This window comes from Schistocerca serialis, chromosome 4 (assembly GCF_023864345.2).
Source record: "Schistocerca serialis cubense isolate TAMUIC-IGC-003099 chromosome 4, iqSchSeri2.2, whole genome shotgun sequence".
Lineage (NCBI taxonomy): Eukaryota > Metazoa > Arthropoda > Insecta > Orthoptera > Acrididae > Schistocerca > Schistocerca serialis.
In genome coordinates this window covers 93,134,828-93,156,392 of record NC_064641.1, presented here as the reverse complement: position 1 = coordinate 93,156,392, position 21,565 = coordinate 93,134,828, and positions in this window count along the sequence as shown.

Here is a 21,565-nt window from a genome sequence, read left to right as displayed (position 1 = left end):
ATACTGGCACCTCCACGCCTGTTATCCAAACTTGCGTCGCTGACCTCCACCACTGACTGCCTTCTGTGGACACAGTGTCTACACCTATTCAGCTTAGAAGTCCACAAATTGTTCGTTACCACTGACAGCCTACATCTTCTATAACAACCCACCGCCTCCACAAGAGAACCACGTGCCCACACCCAAGCCTACACACCTTTACAACATAAACGATCAGTGGTGGTCACTGCCACAGAATGACCTTTTGAGTTTACACACGAGTGTATTCCTTCCAAGTCCCATTGCTCGCTACTGTACTGCAAGCTGTTTTCAGTTATGAGTTCACTACCACTCCGTTGACCGTTTTTTTATGAAACTTCTAATGTCTTAGCGACACAATTCGAGATGACAACAGTTATGTACTTATGTGGGACGAAAAAAGTCTCTTACAGGGAGAATTCACCATTGTTCAGACTTTGACATATTCGAAACTCCGTAGGCTGATTCAGGGAAGAGCCAAAGAAACTGGTACACCTGCCTAATATCGTTAGAGCCCCCGCGAACACGCAGGAGTGCCGCAACACGACGTGGGATGGACTCGACTAATGTCTGATGTAGTGCTGAAGGGAACTGACACCATGAATCCTCCACGGCTGTCCATAAATCTGTAAGACTACAAGGGGATGGAGATCACTTCTGAATAGCACGTTGTAAGGCATCCCAGATATCCTCAAAACTGTTAATTTCCGGGGAATTTGGGGGCCAGCGGAACTGTGTAAACTCAGAAGAGTGTTCCTGGAGCCACTGTGTAGCAATTATGGACGAGTGGGGTGTAGCATTGTCCTGCTGGAATTTTCCTAGTCTGTCGGAATGCACACTGGACTTGAATTGATGCTTACGGATGATCACCTATCAGAGTCGTATCTAGACATATCAGGGGTTCCATATCACTCCGACTTCACACGCTCCACACCATTACAGAACCTGCACTAGCTCGAACAGTTCCTGCTGATTTGCAGGGTCCATTGACTCATGAGGAAATGTGTCAGCCAAACTAATGATATCATTGTTCCTAAGCTTAGACACTACTTAATCTAACTTACTCTAACTCATGCTAGGGACAACACACACACACACCCGTGCCCGAGGGAGAATTCGAACCTCCAACGGGGGAGCCGTGCAAACCGTGACAAGGCTCCTCAAACCACGGGGCTACCCCGCGCGGCGATTCACGAGGTTGTCTCCATTCCCGTACACGTCCATCCACTCGATACAATTTGAAACGAGACTCGTCGGACCAGGCAACATGTTTACAGTTATCAACAGTTCAGTGTCGGTGTTGACGGGCTCAGGCGATACGTAAGTCTTTGTGTCGTGCAGTCATCAAGGGTACACGAGTGGGCCTTCGGCTCCGAAAACCCATGTCTATGATGTTTCGTTGAACGGTTCGCACGCTGACACATGTTGATGGCCCAGCGTTGAAATCTGCAACAATTTGCGTAAGGGTTGCACTTCTGTCTAGTTGAACGATTCTCTTCAGTCGTCGTTGGTCGCGTTTTTGCAGGATCTTTCTCCTGCCGCAGGGATGTCGGAGCTTTGATCTTTTACCGGATTGATGATATTCGCTGTTATAACACCCCAACGACCCCCTTAAAGTCAATTAAGACAGTCATAATATGAAGTAGGGAAGAGTTATATTGGCAAATACGACATCTTGCCGATAAGCTAACACCAAGAAGTTTTGATAACAACATTATGCATCACTGAGAGTTTTTGTTATGAAAAGAGGAGGAAGAAACCTCAAATTTAACTAATGGACAAATATCCAAGTGATAATTGCAATTAATATCTTGAAAGCTAAGTCCAGGGTGATGTTAGAGATAACTTTTATGTGGAAGAGAGTTGTAAGCGCAACGAAGAAATTCAATGCGCCTACAATACTCTTTCAGAGAAGTCGCTTGCTGGCTCTCGTCCTGTAAAGACGTGCGAGAACAATTCTTGTCTTCGCTACGGTCGCAGGTTCGAATCCTGCCTCGGGCGTGGATGTGTGTGTTGTCCTTAGGTTAGTTAGGTTTAAGTAGTTCTAAGTTCTAGGGGACTTATGACCTCAGCAGTTGAGTCCCATAGTGCTCAGAGCCATTTGAACCAATTCTTGTCTTAGTTATTGAGAGCGCGGAACGCGACGAGATTGTTTTGCGTTCAGAAGTGTTTCTTGCGTGACGTTATTCACGAATTTCAGAAACTGATTTTCTAAGCAGAGACAGGAACTGATAGACGCGTTTAACTGTACATTACGGGTTAATTGAACTTTATTGACGAAACTAGTGAATATTGGACTTGACTTTCAAATAGTTGGAACTAAAAGAAGAGTGGATAGTAATCAAAGAACTACACTCAATTAGTCTCGAGTAGGAAACAATTACACGACTTCACGAAGGCAATACAATTACGCTGAAGAGTCAAGTTGTCGTAATTGTTAAGAAACTTAATTTAAATAGAACTGAGTTTACCAACCAATGCGTGTGCGTGTGGTGTGAAAGTTATAAAGTATTTAGTGGCCAAGGAACAATAAACTGTTGGTTCCAAGTGAAATATCAAGCGTGGACTACATTATTAAGTGATTTAATCAATGATAGTTAACCAGCGACTGTTCAGCAGGAACAATTTAATCTGAATATCAAAATACCTACTTCATTAATTGAAAAGAGGACTTTTGAACATTTTTTTTAACATTACGGCGTAGGTTCACTCAGACGTGATCAAAGAGTATCTGTGGATCTCGCTTCATACAGGTTCAACAACTCCATAGCAACGAGCCAACAACGTACGAGAAGACTGATAATTACAATATTTCCTCGCAATTGGTGGTGTGTACGATGCGGATGAGATGAGATTTAACAAATACTGCATATCCGGGCAATGAATCATTCAATCTTAAACCAGAAAAAGCATCCATTGTACGAGTTCGCATTTCTGTCTCCCGTTCACCAACAGGGACCTACGTCATCGCGCATCGTGTCTTCTACTCCACTGCGAGAGCCGTGGCAGTAGCAGCTCTACGGCGCCGACAATATGAGCACGCGGGTGGAGTGCGGGGACGCCAAACAGTACACTCGTGAAATAGTCGTACGGCAAAGTCCCCACTTCATCGCTACCTCGGAAATGCTGAGTCCCATCGCTCGTCTGACGACAGCATCTCCACTTTCAAACTCACTTAAATCTTGATAACCCGCTATTGTAGCAGCAGTAACCTAACAACCACTCCAGATAGGTATTGCTGGCCGCAGCGCCGTAATATGCCTGTTTACATATACAGGGTTATTACAAATGATTGAAGCGATTTCACAGCTCTACAATAACTTTATTATTTGAGATATTTTCACAATGCTTTGCACACACATACAAAAACTCAAAAAGTTTTTTTAGGCATTCACAAATGTTCGATATGTGCCCCTTTAGTGATTCGGCAGACATCAAGCCGATAATCAAGTTCCTCCCACACTCGGCGCAGCATGTCCCCATCAATGAGTTCGAAAGCATCGTTGATGCGAGCTCGCAGTTCTGGCACGTTTCTTGGTAGAGCAGGTTTAAACACTGAATCTTTCACATAACCCCACAGAAAGAAATCGCATGGGGTTAAGTCGGGAGAGCGTGGAGGCCATGACATGAATTGTTGATCATGATCTCCACCACGACCGATCCATCGGTTTTCCAATCTCCTGTTTAAGAAATGCCGAACATCATCATGGAAGTGCGGTGGAGCACCATCCTGTTGAAAGAAGAAGTCGGCGCTGTCGGTCTCCAGTTGTGGCATGCGCCAATTTTCCAGCATGTCCAGATACACGTGTCCTGTAACGTTTTTTTCGCAGAAGAAAGAGGGGCCGTAAACTTTAAAACGTGAGATTGCACAAAACACGTTAACTTTTCGTGAATTGCAAATTTGCTGTACGAATGCGTCAGGATTCTCTACCGCCCAGATTCGCACATTGTGTCTGTTCACTTCACCATTAAGAAAAAATGTTGCTTCATCACTGAAAACAAGTTTCGCACTGAAAGCATCCTCTTCCACGAGCTCTTGCAACCGCGCCGAAAATTCAAAGCGTTTGACTTTGTCATCGGGTGTCAGGGCTTGTAGCAATTGTATACGGTAAGGCTTCTGCTTTAGCCTTTTCCGTAAGATTTTCCAAACCGTCGGCTGTGGTACGTTTAGCTCCCTGCTTGCTTTATTCGTCGACTTCCGCGGGCTACGCGTGAAACTTGCCCGCACGCGTTCAACCGTTTCTTCGCTCACTGCAGGCCGCCCCGTTGATTTCCCCTTACAGACGCATCCAGAAGCTTTAAACTGCGCACACCATCGCCGAATGGAGTTAGCATTTGGATCTTTGTTGAACTTCGTCCTGAAGTGTCGTTGCACTGTTATGACTGACTGATGTGAGTTCATTTCAAGCACGACATACACTTTCTCGGCTCCTGTCGCCATTTTGTCTCACTGCGCTCTCGAGCGCTCTGGCGGCAGAAACCTGAAGTGCGGCTACAGCCGAACAAAACTTTATGAGTTTTTCTACGTATCTGTAGTGTGTCGTGACCATATGTCAATGAATGGAGCTACAGTGAATTTATGAAATCGCTTCAATCATTTGTAATAGCCCTGTATGTGTATTTGAGTACACATACCTATATCTGTTTTTTTTGCCCTTCAGTGTATAAGCCTGAAAATAAAGGGATACCTATTCCGCTTATGTGCTGGCACTCACTAAGTTCCGAGAAGATTACAGTCAAAGTTTCGATACCACTTCATGATCCCACTCACGTGGCGTCAAATAGGTCTACATCTGGCGAGAAGCAGCCATAAGTGGTTTAGGCTCTTTTTGTCCCCTTGATGTCCTATGTAGAGTAATATTTAATTATGCTAGAAGTTCTTTAAGACATTAAGTGAATTGATGTCTAGTGGTGTCTCCATGAAAAGTAAAAGAAAAGAAAAGATACTGGAATACAGTCAGTAGCGGAAACCTCACAATTCCGAAAGCGTAACCGTTGAGAGAGAAATAGTTTATGATTAACTGGAAGCGTCTTAGAAAGTGAAAAAATGGTTCAAATGGCTCTGAGCACTGTGGGACTTAACATCTGTGGTCATCAGTCCCCTAGAACTTAGAACTACTTAAACCTAACTAACCTAAGGACATCACACACACCCATGCCCGAGGCGGGATTCGAACCTGCGACCGCAGCGGTCCCGCGGTTCCGGACTGCAGCGCCAGAACCGCACGGCCACCGCGGCCGGCGTATTTATGGGGCTTTGGAGGGAGGGTATAGCTAACTTAGTTTTCAGTTTCTATTATTTAGTTTGTGATACACGTTTATTACTGAATTAACAAAATTGTATCGTTTACATTGAAGGCTAGCTATTCGTAATATTACATTAAAAACTATTTTTAAACAGAAGAAACGCGGAATTTCGCCCTTACGAGATTTTATTTTATTTTAAACAAAAACTTTGAAATAACCAATCTGATGACATTACAGGCGTATATGGTGCAATTAGCGACTGTAATACACGCAGCACTATAGCACACTGGCAATGTTTCGGTCAGAGTGTCATGGCAGCGAGCCACGCCCCCATGGCTTCAAAACGTAGTACGGCTGGGATACGTAGCGCCATCTCCCCTTATTCTTACCTCCATGGTCTAAACCATATGCTCCGTGTCGTGCTGGTTGGCGAGCGCCCTCTTGATATGGGGGGTCCGGTGCTCTACGGGCAAAAGGCGTGCGATGCGAGTCTGCACGGGGCATTGCAGCGGATCAGCTGGCGCGTGGTATACTGCTGTGCCGCACTGGTGTTGTCATTGCAGCGTCCGTGGTTGTTTGTCTGTTGGCTAGCGGAACTGGAGTGTGGGGCTGCAGCGACCAGTAAACGTAGGCGTTCTTCAAAAGTTGTTCCACCTTTGCCCTGTGACGAGACCGCCGGAATTTGCCCTGGCTTGTACAGGGTTATTACAAATGATTGAAGCGATTTCACAGCTCTACAATAAATTTATTATTTGAGATATTTTCACAATGCTTTGCACACACATACAAAAACTCAAAAAGTTTTTTTAGGCATTCACAAATGTTCGATATGTGCCCCTTTAGTGATTCGGCAGACATCAAGCCGATAATCAAGTTCCTCCCACACTCGGCGCAGCATGTCCCCATCAATGAGTTCGAAAGCATCGTTGATGCGAGCTCGCAGTTCTGGCACGTTTCTTGGTAGAGGAGGTTTAAACACTGAATCTTTCACTAAACTCCACAAAAAGAAATCGCATGGGGTTAAGTCGGGAGAGCGTGGTTGCCATGACATGCATTGCTGATCATGATCTCCACCACGACCGATCCATCGGTTTTCCAATCTCCTGTTTAAGAAATGCCGAACATCATGATGGAAGTGCGATGGAGTACCATCCTGTTGAAAGATGAAGTCGGCGCTGTCGGTCTCCAGTTGTGGCATGCGCCAATTTTCCAGCATGTCCAGATACACGTGTCCTGTAACGTTTTTTTCGTAGAAGAAAAAGGGGCCATAAACTTTAAACCGTGAGGCATCCAGAAGCTTTAAACTGCGCATACCATCGCCGAATGGAGTTAGCAGTTGGTGGATCTTTGTTGAACTTCGTCCTGAAGTGTCGTTGCACTGTTATGACTGACTGATGTGAGTGCATTTCAAGCACGACATACGCTTTCTCGGCTCCTGTCGCCATTTTGTCTCACTGCGCTCTCGAGCGCTCTGGCGGCAGAAACCTGAAGTGCGGCTTCAGCCGAACAAAACTTTATGAGTTTTTCTACGCATCTGTAGTGCGTCGTGACCATATGTCAATGAATGGAGCTACAGTGAATTTATGAAATCGCTTCAATCATTTGTAATAGCCCTGTACATTGAAGTCAGCTCATCTACATCTACAGCTACATTTATATGAATTAGAGATGCGTAGTTCGCGAACTAACGAGTCCAAAAGAACGGTTCACCAACATGAACGGAACGAGCGAGCAACGAATTCTAAGGAACGGTCTTTCATAGTTCACTTCGGTTGCGGCTTTCTACTTACAGTTCCCGGGAATGGGAAAAGGTCGGTCTCGTTCCCTCAACGGTACGTCGGCCGGTCTCGGTCCAGCCTAGGTCTCGTTCCCGTCTGTCTCGGTCTCGCTCGAACGGACTCGTCCTTCGCGTGGCCACTCGTCGCAGTTCCAGTGCCGCCTGCTCATACTTCATAGTCCAGTATCGAGTTGTTGTTCGTTTCGTTCGCTTCGCACGCGCTTCCTAGATCTGTTTCAAACCTTTTTTGGACTCTTTTCGTATTCTATTCAGCGTCCACGACCGGTAATTAAAATGTATTTTATAATTACGTAAATTACATAAAAATTACATGGTATGTAGTAAATACATCTTCTCAGGTAACAAAACGACGTATCAGCTTACTTCACTATTTCGACAAACAGCAGAAGAAATACATGTAAAAAGGCAAATTTTTTTTTTTTTTGTTATTACACATGCAAAGAAAGTCGGCACGGCACACACGAGTGCCGTCTTTTTTTTATCCAAGGTAAAAGAGCATGTTCATTGTTATGGGAGGCAGACCGACTTACAACCGAATGAAGCCCGAACTCCATATTCGAGTGTCTGGTGTCCAATTGGTAAAGAGAATATGATAACTTCTACAATATTATTTCAGTGGTACAGGGTAACGTACGAAAAATCGGCCCCCAGTTCTAGACTGCTGATTGTCGCCCGCCAACAGCCATCTATTGTTTCGAAGTTGTTGCTTGGATTAGCTTATTTGTTATTTCTTCACTGCCTAATTATGACACGTTTATCTATTCTACCAAAACTCTACCATCTGGTGAGCAAGCTGTATGAGACAGGCGAAATACCCTCAGACTTCAAGAAGAATATAATAATCCCAATCCCAAAGAAAGCAGGTGTTGCCAGATGTGAAAATTAACGAACTATCAGTTTAATAAGTCACAGCTGCAAAATACTAACGCGAATTCTTTACAGCCGAATGGAAAAACTGATAGAAGCCGACGTCGGGCTTGGATTCCGTAGAAATGTTGGAACACGTGAGGCAATACTGACCCTACGACTTACCTTAGAAGAAAGATCAAGGAAAGGCAAACCTACGTTTCTAGCATTTGTAGACTTAGAGAAAGCTTTTGACAATGTTGATTGGAATACTCTCTTTCAAATTCTGAAGGTGGCAGGGGTAAAATACAGGGAGCGAAAGGCTATGTTCAATTTGTACAGAAAGCAGATGGCAGTTATAAGAGTCGAGGGGTATGAAAGGGAAGCAGTGGTTGGGAAGGGAGTGAGACAGGGTTGCAGCCTATCCCCGATTTTATACAATCTGTATGTTGAGCAAACAATAAAGGGAACAAAAGAAAAGTTCGGAGTAGGAATTAAAATCCATGGAGAAGAAATAAAAACTTTGAGGTTCGCAGATGACATTGTAATTCTGTCAGAGACAGCAAAGGACTTGGAAGAGCAGTTGAACGGAATGGACAGTGTCTTGAAAGGAGGGAATAAGATGAACATCAACAAAAGCAAAACTAGGATAATGGAATGTAGTCGAATTAAGTCGGGTGATGCTGGGTGAATTAGATTAGGAAATGAGACACTTAAAATAGTAAAGGGGTTTTGCTATTTGGGGAGCAAAATAACTGATGATGGTCGAAGTAGAGAGGATATAAAATGTAGACTGGCAATGGCAAGGAAAGCGTTTCTGAAGAAGAAAAATTTATTAACATCGAGTGTAGATTTAAGTGTCAGGAAGTCGTTTCTGAAAGTATTTGTATGGAGTGTAGCCATGTATGGAAGTGAAACGTGGACGATAAATAGTTTAGACAAGAAGAGAATAGAAGCTTTTGAAATATGGTGCTACAGAAGAATGCTGAAGATTAGATGGGTAGATCACATAACTAATGAGGAAGTATTGAATAGAATTGGGGAGAAGAGCTTGTGGCACAACTTGACTAGAAGAAGGGATCGGTTGGTAGGACATGTTCTGAGACATCGAGGGATCACCAATTTAGTATTGGAGGGCAGTGTGGAGGGTAAAAATCGTAGAGGGAGACCAAGAGATGAATACATTAAGCAGATTCAGAAGGATGTAGGCTGCAGTAGGTACTGGGAGATGAAGAATCTTGCACAGGATAGAGTAGCATGGAGAGCTGCTTCAAACCAGTCTCAGGACTGAAGACCACAACAATAACAACAACATCTATTCTACTCGCAGCGGTCAACAAATCATGTGTAATTGACGAGCAGTCTGTGTTCTGGGCCGGTTTCTTGTGCGCCACCTTATATTATTTCACTGCGATCAGCCACATAACGTTACAGTCGGCTAAACGAGGTGTTTTGCAGAATCACGAAAATTATAAGTGTGTGAGAATTCTGTTATAAATAAATACTCTGTACTCCAGGGGAGAGGCAAGTGCCCCCTCTTGGCGCCTTCCATCTTCAGTCATCTATGCTACTAATTTTAAATTTTTCATAAGAACTATATACCAGGCACAAATGAATGGTGAACGAGTAAAAATGAACGGTTCCCAAAAAAGAGCGATCACCAGTGAACTAGTTCCCAAGGATGAAGACGTTTGCCCATCTCTAATATGAATACTCTGTAAATCACATTTAAGTGCCTGGCAGAAGGTTCATCGAATCACCTTCACAATTCTCTATTATTGCAATCTCGTATAGCGCGCGGAAAGAACCAACACCTATATCTTTCCGTAAGAGCTCTGATTTCCCATATTTTATCGTGGTGATCGTTTCTCCCTATGTAGGTGGATGTCAACAAAACATTTCTGCATTCGGAGGAGAAAGTTGGTGATTGGAATTTCGTGAGAAAATTCCATCGCAACGATCTCCAGCCCAAATCCTGTATCATTTCTGTGACACTCTCTCCCATATTTCGCGATAATACCAAACTTCCTGTCCTTCTTTGAACTTTTTCGATGCACTCCGTCAATCCCATGTGGTAAGGATCCCACACCGCGCAGCAGTATTCTAAAAGAGGACGCTCAAGTGTAGTGTAGGCAGTCTACTTAGTAGATCTGTTACATTTTCTAAGTGTCCTGACAATAAAACGCAATCTTTGGTTAGCCTTTCCCACAACATTTCCTATCTATTCCTTCCAATTTAAGTTGTTCATAATTGTAATTCCTAGGTATTTGGTAGAATTTACGGCCTTTAGACTTGACTGATTTATCCTGTAACCGAAGCTTAACGAATTCCTTTTAGCACTGATGTGGATGACCTCACACTTTTCGTTATTTAGGGTCAACTGCCAACTTTCGCACTATTCAGATATCTTTTCTAAATCGTTTTGCAATTGGTTTTGATCTTATGATGACTTTATTAGTCGATAAACGACAGCGTCATCTGCAAACAATCCAAGACGGCTGCTCAGATTGTCTTCCATATCGTTTATATAGACGAGGAACAGCAAAGGGCCTATAACACTATCTTTGGGAAAGCCAGAAATCACTTATGTTTTACTCGATAACTTTTCGTCAATTACCTGACAGGAAGTCACAAATCCAGTCACATAACTGAGACGATATTCCACAAACACGCAATTTCACTACAATCCGTTTGTGTGGTATAGTGTCAAAAGCCTTCCGGCAATCCAGAAATACGGAATCGATATGAAATGCTTTGTCAATAGCACTCAACACTTCATGCGAATAAAGAGCTAGTTGTGTCTCACAAGAACAATGTTTTCTAAACCCATGTTGACTGTGTGTCAATAGATCGTTTTCTTCGAGGTAGTTCATAATGTTTGAACACAATATATGTTGCAAAATCCGGCTTCATATCGACGTTAACGATATGGGCCTGTAATTAAGTTGATTACTCCTACTACCTTTCTTGAATATTGGTGTGACCTGTGCAACTTTCCAGTCTTTGGGTACGGATCTTTTGTCGAGCGAACGGTAATTATGGTAGTTAAGTATGGAGCTAATGCATCAGCACACTCTGAAAGGAACCTAATTGGTATGCAGTCTGCACCAGAAGACTTCCATTTATTAAGTTACTTCACTACTCCGAGGATATGTACTTGTACGTTACTCATGTTTTCAGCTGTTCTTGATTCGAATTCTGGAATATTTACTTCGTCTTCTTTTGTGAAGGATTAATTTGAGCTATTTGTCTTGTGTATCATTTTCAGGCCGTGATTCCTCCGCGTGGTCACTCTGTTTCATCGAGGGATGTTCACTGAAATCGCTTAAGTGTCGAGTTTGCATCACTGTTAATTGCGAGTGGAATAAACTGACATGTGCTCATGTTGATTTTAATATCAGATCTTGATTGCTATCAGTTCTGGCCGATATTCGGCGAATTCGTGTCTTATCTCAGTGAATTGCTACTTCCACTATTCGTCAATGAATTACTCGCCTGCATGCTAAAGGTTAACTTTCAACTCAAGTTGGGTTTTGCTGTGCCGCTTTCTGCCTGTCGGATGTTGTAGCTCGATGATCCTGTATTTTACCATTGTGGTGCTTTGTTTAAGTGAATTGTACAATAATGTTGGTTTTGTGTGCGTTATAGAAATGGTTCAAATGGCTCTAAGCACTATGGGACTCAACTGCTGAGGTCATAAGTCCCCTAGAACTTAGAACTACTTAAACCTACTTAACATAAGGACATCACACACATCCATTGTAAGTAGGCTGTTTAGATTTTCTTATTGGTAACGCCACACAATATTAAACTGACACACAATATTTTTTAGCGCAACGCAATCTGACTTTCAATAATCCCTACAAGAGAATGGCCCTGACTAAATTAACCTATACGATTCACAAATCACTTACCTCACAAAAATCTCCGTTACTCGAACTACTGCAATACAGCGAGCGCCACTACTGCCAGCTAAATAAAAGATTCAAACTACTGAAGGCACTAACTACTGATAGGCATAGTTAGCAGATGAAAGATTTTGATAGAGAACAAACAATGTATTTACCTTAATAGTGTTCAAAAGTCATAATATATATATATCAGTTCATGACATCCATTCTTACAAATGTACTGTTTCTGATGAACACACGTCCAGATCATCCGGTCTGAAAAATCCGCCATCTCACTTCCCACATCCACCACTGCTGGCGGCTCACCTCCAACTGCGCAACGCTACGCGCTGTTAACAGCCAACTGCCCAACACTACAATGGCAGACAACAATGCAAAGCCGGCCGAAGTGGCCGTGCGGTTAATGGAGCTGCAGTCTGGAACCGCAAGACTGCTACGGTCGCAGGTTCGAATCCTGCCTCGGTCATGGATGTTTGTGATGTCCTTAGGTTAGTTAGGTTTAACTAGTTCTACGTTCTAGGGGACTAATGACCTCAGCAGTTGAGTCCCATAGTGCTCAGAGCCATTTGAACCATTTTGAACAATGCAAACTAGCCACAGACTGCACACAGCACAGCCAGTGATTTTCATACAGAGCACTACGTGGCGTTGCCAATAAGAAAACCTAAACAGCCTACTTACACCATGCCCAAGGCAGGATTCGAACCTGCGACCGTAGCGGTCGGGCCGTTCCAGACTGAAGTGCTTAGAACAGCTCGGCCACAACGGCCGGCAATTGTAACGATATGTTTGTAGATTTGACGAGTAATTTCCCCACTCCATAAATATTTTGAATGAAGACAAAAACGTAGAGGCTGACAAATACGTGGAAATGTGTGCTAAGGACTTGAGGCTATTCAGCAGCACATAATCTTTCTAAATTTGGGGCAAACATTGATTGAAACAGGAAAAAAGTGGCTCAGTGGATGTTAAAAACTAAATTGTGGTGGATGAAAAGCTCTAGGCCTGCCAGCTGGATGGACGAGTGACACACTCATAATTATCTTGGTCCGAGGTACAAGAGCTTCTTCTTTTTTAGTGGTCCGAACTTCACTTCGGTAAGGCGGGAGAAGTCCGTTGGTGGCGTTTTCGCGGATGTACAGGACGGCTTCCTCCGTCATGTGCCATCAGCCCTTGAGGGTGAAGATTGCTCAGGAGTTTATGAGTTCCAGACCCGCCGGCCAGACGAACTCCTTTCCCCTGATTTCCAATTTTGGTGTTCGCACCCCTACTGGAGATCACGGAGTATGTGTGGGAGAGGAGGGAATCGGACTTGGTAGATGGGTAAGGAAAGTCGTGCTGGGTATAGCTGCCATCTTTGAGCGAGTCGACGATCTTAGTGAATACCTCCCTCACGCCGCTCTTGTCAGAAAGGGGCAGGCACTCTAAGGGCGACTCATCTTCTTCTTCCTCGGTCTTCTCTGTGTCCGTGGCCACCTCCTAAGCCTCCTGCCTTTCAGCAAGCGCCGGTAAGGCGACCGTTTCCGAGGAGGCCGTCTGCGACCCTGGGACAGGCTGGACTGGGTGTTCCTAGCTCCATGGCCACCTCCTCGACCACCTGCGTTTCCGTTTCGCGCCGAGTGGTGACCGTTTGAGTTTCCGCGTCTACCTCCTTGGTTGGCGCCGGTGCTTCCTCTTGCGCTGTGCGCGAGGCGTGGCTCAGGTCCTCAAGCAATGCCGCAGCTGACGGCGTGCCACATCAAACTCCGCCCTTAGCGCGGTCCTCTCCTCCACCATGGTGGATTTAAGCGCGGCAGCCGCGTCATCGGTCTTTTTCCGCAACGTTTCACTGAAACTACGGTCGTCTGCTTCGTGGTGGCGCGGCACGCTTCCCCCTCTTGTCGACTTCGACCGCCTCTTCGTGTGTGGCGGCCCTGTTCTGCTGCTTGCATGCCTCGATATAACTGCAGCTGCACGAATTTGCGGCTTGAGGACCGCCGCAGTTCACTCACGTGGCAGCAGCACATCTCGGCTTGTCACAGTTGCGCGTTATGATGCGCTTTCGCACATTTCAAACAGGCAACTGTGACCCTGCATGTCTTGGCTACATGCCCCATCTTCCGGCAGTGGTAGCACTGTTGCTTCTTTTTCGCTTTGTTCCTCTTGTTCCTGGGGTCGTTCAGTGCCAGATTGAACACGAACTCGACTACAGCGGCAATTTGGCCTTACCCTTCCACATCCGGACATTTCGGCTGGTGAAGTGACGGAGGCGAGCGACAAGCGACAGAGCAGCAACGACGTGACTTTCAGCGAGTTTAGCAGCAGAATGCGACGAGATTTTGTGGATGCCTTCCTACTTGTATCTCCGCCTAGCCCCGGGTAGCTGGGTGCACAGAGGCCGGCGGGCAGGGAGTGAAGTCGCGGTGGTGGGGATAGCAGGCGCGCAGTTCGCATCTGTGTCAGAGTATTCCCTCCCTGTCTTGCGCGCTCTCGACGAAGTGACGTTATCGCTGGATTACATGCCGCACTCAGTTGGCATCCTTCGTCTTTGTTTACAAGATTCTCGTGAGTCCGAATTTCGATGGACTCTTTTATGACGCTGTCCCAATAGCCGGCGGCTCAGCAGTGCACCTTGGTGTTCCCTAAGTCAAATGTCTCCGCCTGTCCCAGCCGCACATACCTAATATGTTCCTCGCGGCGTTTAGAAACACATCGCTGCGTTTATCCAGCGTACTGTTGACGGCATTCGCAGGCCATGCTGTAAACTCCTTGTACGTTAAGTGGGTCTTTCACAGAGCCAAGCCACTCTTTCTTCTTCGGCGTTGGTATGAACATGGTCTTTATGTCCGATTTTTCCAGGAGGCTCCCTATTTTGGCTGACAGCGCTCCCAAATACGGAAGAGAAGCGAGTTTTTTGTCTTCTTCTCCCTCCTCCCGATTTTCCGCGACCTGTCTTGTCTTGAACGCCACCTGCCTTGCCGCAGTGGTAACATCGGTTCCCTTCAGATCACCGAAGTAAGCGCTGTCGGGCTGGGCTAGCACTTGGATGGGTGACCATCAGGTCTGCCGAGCGCCGTTGGCAAACAGGGGTGCACTCAGCCCTTGTGAGCCAAACTGAGAAGCTATTTGATTGAAAAGTAGCGGCTCTGCTCTCGTAAACTGACATACGGCCGGGAGAGCAGTGTGCTGACCTCATGTCCCTCCATATCCGCATCCAGTGACGCCTATGGTCTGAGGATCATACGGCGGCCGGTCGGTACCGTTGCGCCTTCCAAGGCCCGTTCGGACGGAGTTTAGTTTTAGTTTTGTCTTGTCTTGAACGCCCTCTAAATCTGTGCTTCGCTGTGCCCATTATTGCGAGCTGCGAAAAACAGAAGCACTTATACCGCTGTGTTGACGATACTTTTGTGGTGTGGGAGCATGGCAGGCACTGGATGAATATCTTAACCACCTTAAGAGCATCCTTGAAAACATCACCTTAACTATGGAAATAGAGGAGAATGGCTGTCTCCAATTTCTCAACATACTAATAAGGAAGAAGGCTGGTGGCACACTAGGCCATTCAATATATACGAAGAAGACTCACACAGAGCTGCACTTACATGCAAGAAGCTGCCACCAACCAGCGCAGAGGCAAGCAGTACCGCCAATCTTGGTACACAGAGCGCACATCAACTGTGACGAAGAAAGCTTCTCAGACGAAATGCAGCGTCTGAAGGAGGTATTTTGTAAAAGTGGGAACAGCGAGGCGCAGATTGGAAGGGCGCTCAAGATCAGACAGATCGTGGAAAATCGGGTAGAGGGAGAAGAAGACAAGAAACTCGTTTTTCCTCCGTATATGGGATCGCTATCAGCCAAAATAGGAAGGCTTCTGAAAATATCGTTCATAAAAACCGTCTTCCGACCACCACCGAAAACGAAAGAGTGACTTGGCTCTGGGAAAGACCCACTTTAACTCCACGTACAAGGAATTTGCAGCATGGCCTGCAGATACGATCAACAATTCATTGGACAAACGCAGCGATGTACACACATCAAAAAATGTTTCGCATCACCTCGGTTCCAAGAGTTCCGGAACATGTACAGAAAATTGAAATATAGATCAACATAAACATCATTTCCGCCCTTTTATTGCTTATGAAAACCACACATTGCATATTGTACCACCATACAGCGAGAAATTCAGAGGTTGTAGTCCAAATTGCTGTACACATCGGTACCTCTAATACCCAGTAGCACGTCCTCTGGCATTGCTGCATGCCTGTATTCGTTGTGGCATACTATCCACAAGTTCATCAAGGCACTCACTATTGGTCCAGATTGTCCTACTCCTCACCGGCGATTCGGCGTAGATCCCTTAGAGTGGTTGGTGGGTCACGTTTTTCATAAACAGCCCTTTTCAATCTATCCCAGGCATGATCGATAGGGTTCATGTCTGGAGAACATGCTGACCACTCTAGTCGAACGATGTCGTTATCCTGAAGGAAATTCACAACATGTGCACGATAGGGGAGCGAATTTTCGTCCATGAAGAGGAATGCTTCGCCAATATGCTGCCGATATGGTTGCACTATCTGTCGGAGGACGGCATTCCCGTATCGTACAACTGGTACGGTGCCATCCATGACCACCAGCGGCATACGTCGACCCCACATAATGCCACCCCAAAACAGTCAGGAACCTCCTCCTTGCTGCACTCGCTGGACAGTGTGTCTAAGGCATTCAGCCTAACTGGGTTGCCTCCAAACACTTCTCCGACGATTGTCTGGTTGAAGGCACATGCGACACTCATCGGTGAAGAGAACGTGATGCCAATCCTGAGCGGTCCATTCGGCATGTTGAGCCCATGTGTACCGCGCTGCATGGTGTCGTGGTTGTAAAGATGGACCTCGCCATGGACGTCGGGAGTGAAGTTGCGCGTCACGCAGCCTATTGGGCACAGTTTGAGTCGTAACACGACGTCCTGTGGCTGGACGACAAGCATTATTCAACATGGTGGCGTTGCTGTCAGGGTTCCTCCGAGCCATAATTCGTAGGTAGCGGTCATCCAGTGCACTAGTAGCCCTTGGGCGGCCTGAGCGAGGTATATCGTCGACAGTTCCTGTCTCTATCTCCTCCATCTCCGAACAACATCGCTTTGTTCACTCCGAGACTCCTCGACACTTCCCTTGTTGAGAGCCCTTACTGGCACACGGTAACAAAGCGGACACGATCGAACCGCGGTATTGACTGTCTAGGCATGGTTGAACTACAGACAACACGAGCCGTGTACCTCCTTCCTGGTGGAATGACTGCAACTGATCAGCTGTCGGACCCCCTCCGTCCAATAGCCGCTGCTCATGGATAGTTGTTTACATGTTTGGGCGGTGTTAGTGACATGCCTGAACAGTCAAAGGGACTGTGCCTGTGATAGAATATCCAGAGTCGACGTCTATCTTCAGGAATTCTAGGGACTGGAGTGATGCAAAACTTTTTCTGGTGTGTGTATCCTAAATGCTGCGAGGAACATATCAGGTTTAAATGGCTCTGAGCACTACGGGACTTAACCTCTGAGGTCATCAGTCCCCTAGAAGTTAGAACTACTTAAACCTAACCAACCTAAGGACTTCACACATATCCATGCCCGAGGCAGGATTCGAACCTGCGACCGTAGCGGTCGCGCGGTTCCAGACTGCAGCGAACATATCACGCATGTGCAGCTGGGAGAGACGGAGAAATCGGCGATAGCAGAGTACAGTGTCAAGGAAGACCATACATTTGACTTGAAGAATACCGAGCCGCCGGCTATTGGGACTCCATCATACAAGAGCCTATTGAAATTCGGATCCACGATGATCTTGTAAACAGAGACGAAGGATATCAACTTAGTGCGGCCTGTATTCCAACGATAACGGCACATCATCGAGAGCGCTCGAGACAGGGCCGAAATACTCCGACAGAGCTGCAAACTGCGCGCCTGCTACCCCCACCACCGCGACTTCAACCCCCACCCTGCTCGCCTCTGTGCTCCCCCTGCCTCTCGCAGCCATGTGCTGGCAGTGACCGTTGGGGGGGGGGGGGGGGGGGCACACCGCAGGCAACCGCAACGAAAGAACCGAAAGCTTATTCAACCTTACGATTGAGAACGATCTGGACTCACACTACATGCCTGTAATATTGCACACCAGAAGAATCACTGCAGGACACAGAACCACGCAGAATATTGAACTACAAGGGCGCAAATTGGACCCTGTTCAAGCAAACACTAGATAGTTGTATACTGGACACTGACGAAATTAACCACACTCAACAAATTGATGCGATGACTGACGCCATTCCATTTACAAAACCACGACAACACTCGACGACCCTGCCCCAGGAAATTCTGGGCTTTATCTCATTGAGGAACCCCCTCATGAGATATTGGCAGCCTAAAAGGCGCCCATTCTATAAACTGTACGTTAACTGATTCCAGGCACTAATATGGGAGAAAACACAAACATTTAGAAATGAGCAATGGAGGCAGAAACTTGCTAGATTCCTCGCGTCCTGGTTTGTGGAAGCTAGCCAGACACTTCACCAGGGAGAAACATTACATTCCCACTCTACAAGGACCAGACGGCCCTGCATACTCCGCGAAGGAGAAGGCAGAGCATACGGCCATAATACTTGCAGCGTCCTTCATGCCGAATCTGGCTCCTTCAGACCCAGTATTCACGCTTGAAACGAACCAGGAGGTTACACGACTTGTAGTCCAGCCTACGCGCGACGAAATTAGACGCACTAGCGCAAATGGTTCAAATGGCTCTGAGGTCATCAGTCCCCTAGAACTTAGAACTACTTAAACCTAACTAATCTAAGGACATCACACACATCCATGTCCGAGGCAGGATTCGAACCTGCGACCGTAGCAGTCGTGCGGTTCCGGACTGAAGCGCCTAGAACTACTCGGCCACCGCAGCCGGCGCACTAGCACAGATGAAATTACATGGGTTATCAAGCATACCAACGCTAGGAGAGCTCCTGGTCCCGATGGCATCCAAAACCGTGTCCTCCAGGAGTTCACGGATAGAGCCGTAGAATACTTTGCACACATAACGAATGTCATTTAAAAACACCAACACGTCGCTGACTTTTGGACGGCGCCCAAACTCATCATGTTCAGGAAGCCAGGAAAAGACAACTCCCTACCACAAAATTACCGACCCATCAGTCTGCTGTGCTCGCTCAGCAAGATTGTTGAGAAGCTAATACTTAAACGCATCACTAGGCACTACATCGTCAAGACACCAAAAGACGGCTGCAGTTCGGCTTCAGGAATCACCACTCAACAGCACAACAACTTATCCTCCTAGTCGAACATGTAACACAGGGATACAACACGAACAAAGCCACAGAGGCCGTGTTCCTGGACATTGAAAAAGCTTTCGAGCCTCTCTGGCACAAAGGCCTCATACGCAGGCTAAGCAATGCTGGTTTCCCCGACGGACTCGTACGTCTCATTCACTCATATCTCATAACCAAATGTTTCAACGCTGACGTGCAGGGCAAACAATCGACACAATACGGTGTCCAACCTGGAGTATCCTAGGGAAGCATTCTAGAGCCCATCTTGTTCATCCTCTACGTTAATGATTTACCAACAACACAAAACACAACCTTAGCCCTCTACGCAGATGACACAGCCACCTAGCCCAAGACTGGAAACCGTCAACGGCTACAGACGGCACTCAGAACCGCCCAACCTTCGTTGGAACGATAGCGTATTAAGGTAAACGTCGACAAGTGTGAAGCAGTTTTGTACACACAGCAGACCGAAGTTACTGCGCAAAACTCAACACTCGTACACAGGTAACACTACACGCACGCCCAATGCGTTTCCGAGAGAAAGTCAGAGATGTCGGTGACTGGCTGGACTGGAAACTTACATGGGAGGATCACATAGAATACGTTGCCAACAGAGCGCACGTGAAGTTCAAACAGCTCTGCCCAGCGCTCAATAGGGAAAGTACATTAAACAGGAGAGTGTCGAGGTCCATATACATGACACTGATTAGACCTCTGATGACGTAAGTAGCTCCCGTCTGGGGATATACAGCTCTTACACGCCTGCAGATCATACAGAACAAAGTGCTACGCATCATTAGCATCGCTCCACACTACACCCGCACCGTCGATCTTCACAACGAATGCCGCCTTGAAATCCCCAAGGACTCGCCACACGACTGTACAGGAACTCGAGACACTCGAACAATCCTTCCATCCTTACTCTGGGAAACTGTGATCACAATCATAGGTGGAAGTATAAGCGGCCGAAGACACTGCTACCTATGGCATTACCACCTATGGTGAGCTAACATACCCTCACAACCGACTACATCGGCATACCCCAACACATCAGCAACACTGACTGGATATGCCAGCTGCTATCACAGCCGACAAGCTCGCACACTGACGCAAGAACAAACCGCCAACACTACCCTACACTGTGAATTCGCTACGTGACCCACCGGGCACCAACCGATAATGAACCCAACTGTTACAGGTATGCTGATGCTGACCGAGAAGTCAACACCGGTACACAGCTGGAGCCGCTGAGCAACATCGCTCCAAAACGTCAAAGCTATCCGCCTGCATTATACCCACTAACTAACAAAACATACCGTTGCATGGCCTGTCACAGGCAGCAAGAAAACCGCTACTGCTCTTACAACCCGAACCAGCTATCGCAGAGGTCTTCCCTTGGCTCTTGCCTTGGCACTTTTTTTCCTTTGCCCTTCAAACCGCTACCCTTTGTTCACCTTTCGACGTAATCTCCCTCCAGTTGAGCGCTTATTAATGGTTAATCATGCCCAGTCGTACGCAAACATCACAGTACCCACATCATGCGAGACTTCACCTAGCGCCGGCCGCTGTGGTCTAGCGGTTCTAGGCGCGCAGTCCGGAACCGCGCGACTGCTACGGTCGCAGGTTCGAATCTTGCCTCGGGCATGGATGTGTGTGATGTCCTTAGGTTGGTTAGGTTTAAGTAGTTCTAAGTTCTAGGGGACTGATGACCTCAGATGTTAAGTCCCATAGTGCTCAGAGCCATTTGAACCATTTTGAACTTCACCTAGTGTAATCTAAGAGATGGCAGTAGACCTTTTGTGTTGGCCATCATGCCGGTGAGTGCGTGGAGGGGCTCCACCCTATTTTTTTTTTTTTTTTGCAAAATCTCGTCACTTCGCCAGAGATGATAAGTATGTCAATCGTCAGAACGCCGTGGTTTTATAATACCGCAATCCGGCTGGAATCACAAGAGCTTTCCATCAACTGTGCATGCCGCGGAAGTCTACAGTCATATACACATTCTGGTGGTATGTAACGAAATGCGAAGAAAACTTAGTATGAAAGAAAAGCTTCTTCTTTCGGGTATGTACCTTTTAGATTAACATAATATGGAATCTTCGTGTTTACTACAATGTGCTTGGGGAATTTAGAAAACTATTTTCACCACTTAGAACGGATTCAGCGAATCCGCAATACACATCCTGGAAAAAGTAGTAAAAATTAGTATAAATGGAGACATACGTGTCTGAAACACACAAAAGATTACAGAATAGTGTTGAGGATCAGTGGGCGAAGTTCAAAACCATCGTAAAATATGCATTAGATGAGTATGTGCCAAGCAAGATCGTAAGAGATGGAAAAGAGCCACCGTGGTACAACAACCGAGTTAGAAAACTGCTATGGAAGCAAAGGGAACTTCACAGCAAACATAAACATAGCCAAATCCTGGCAGACAAAC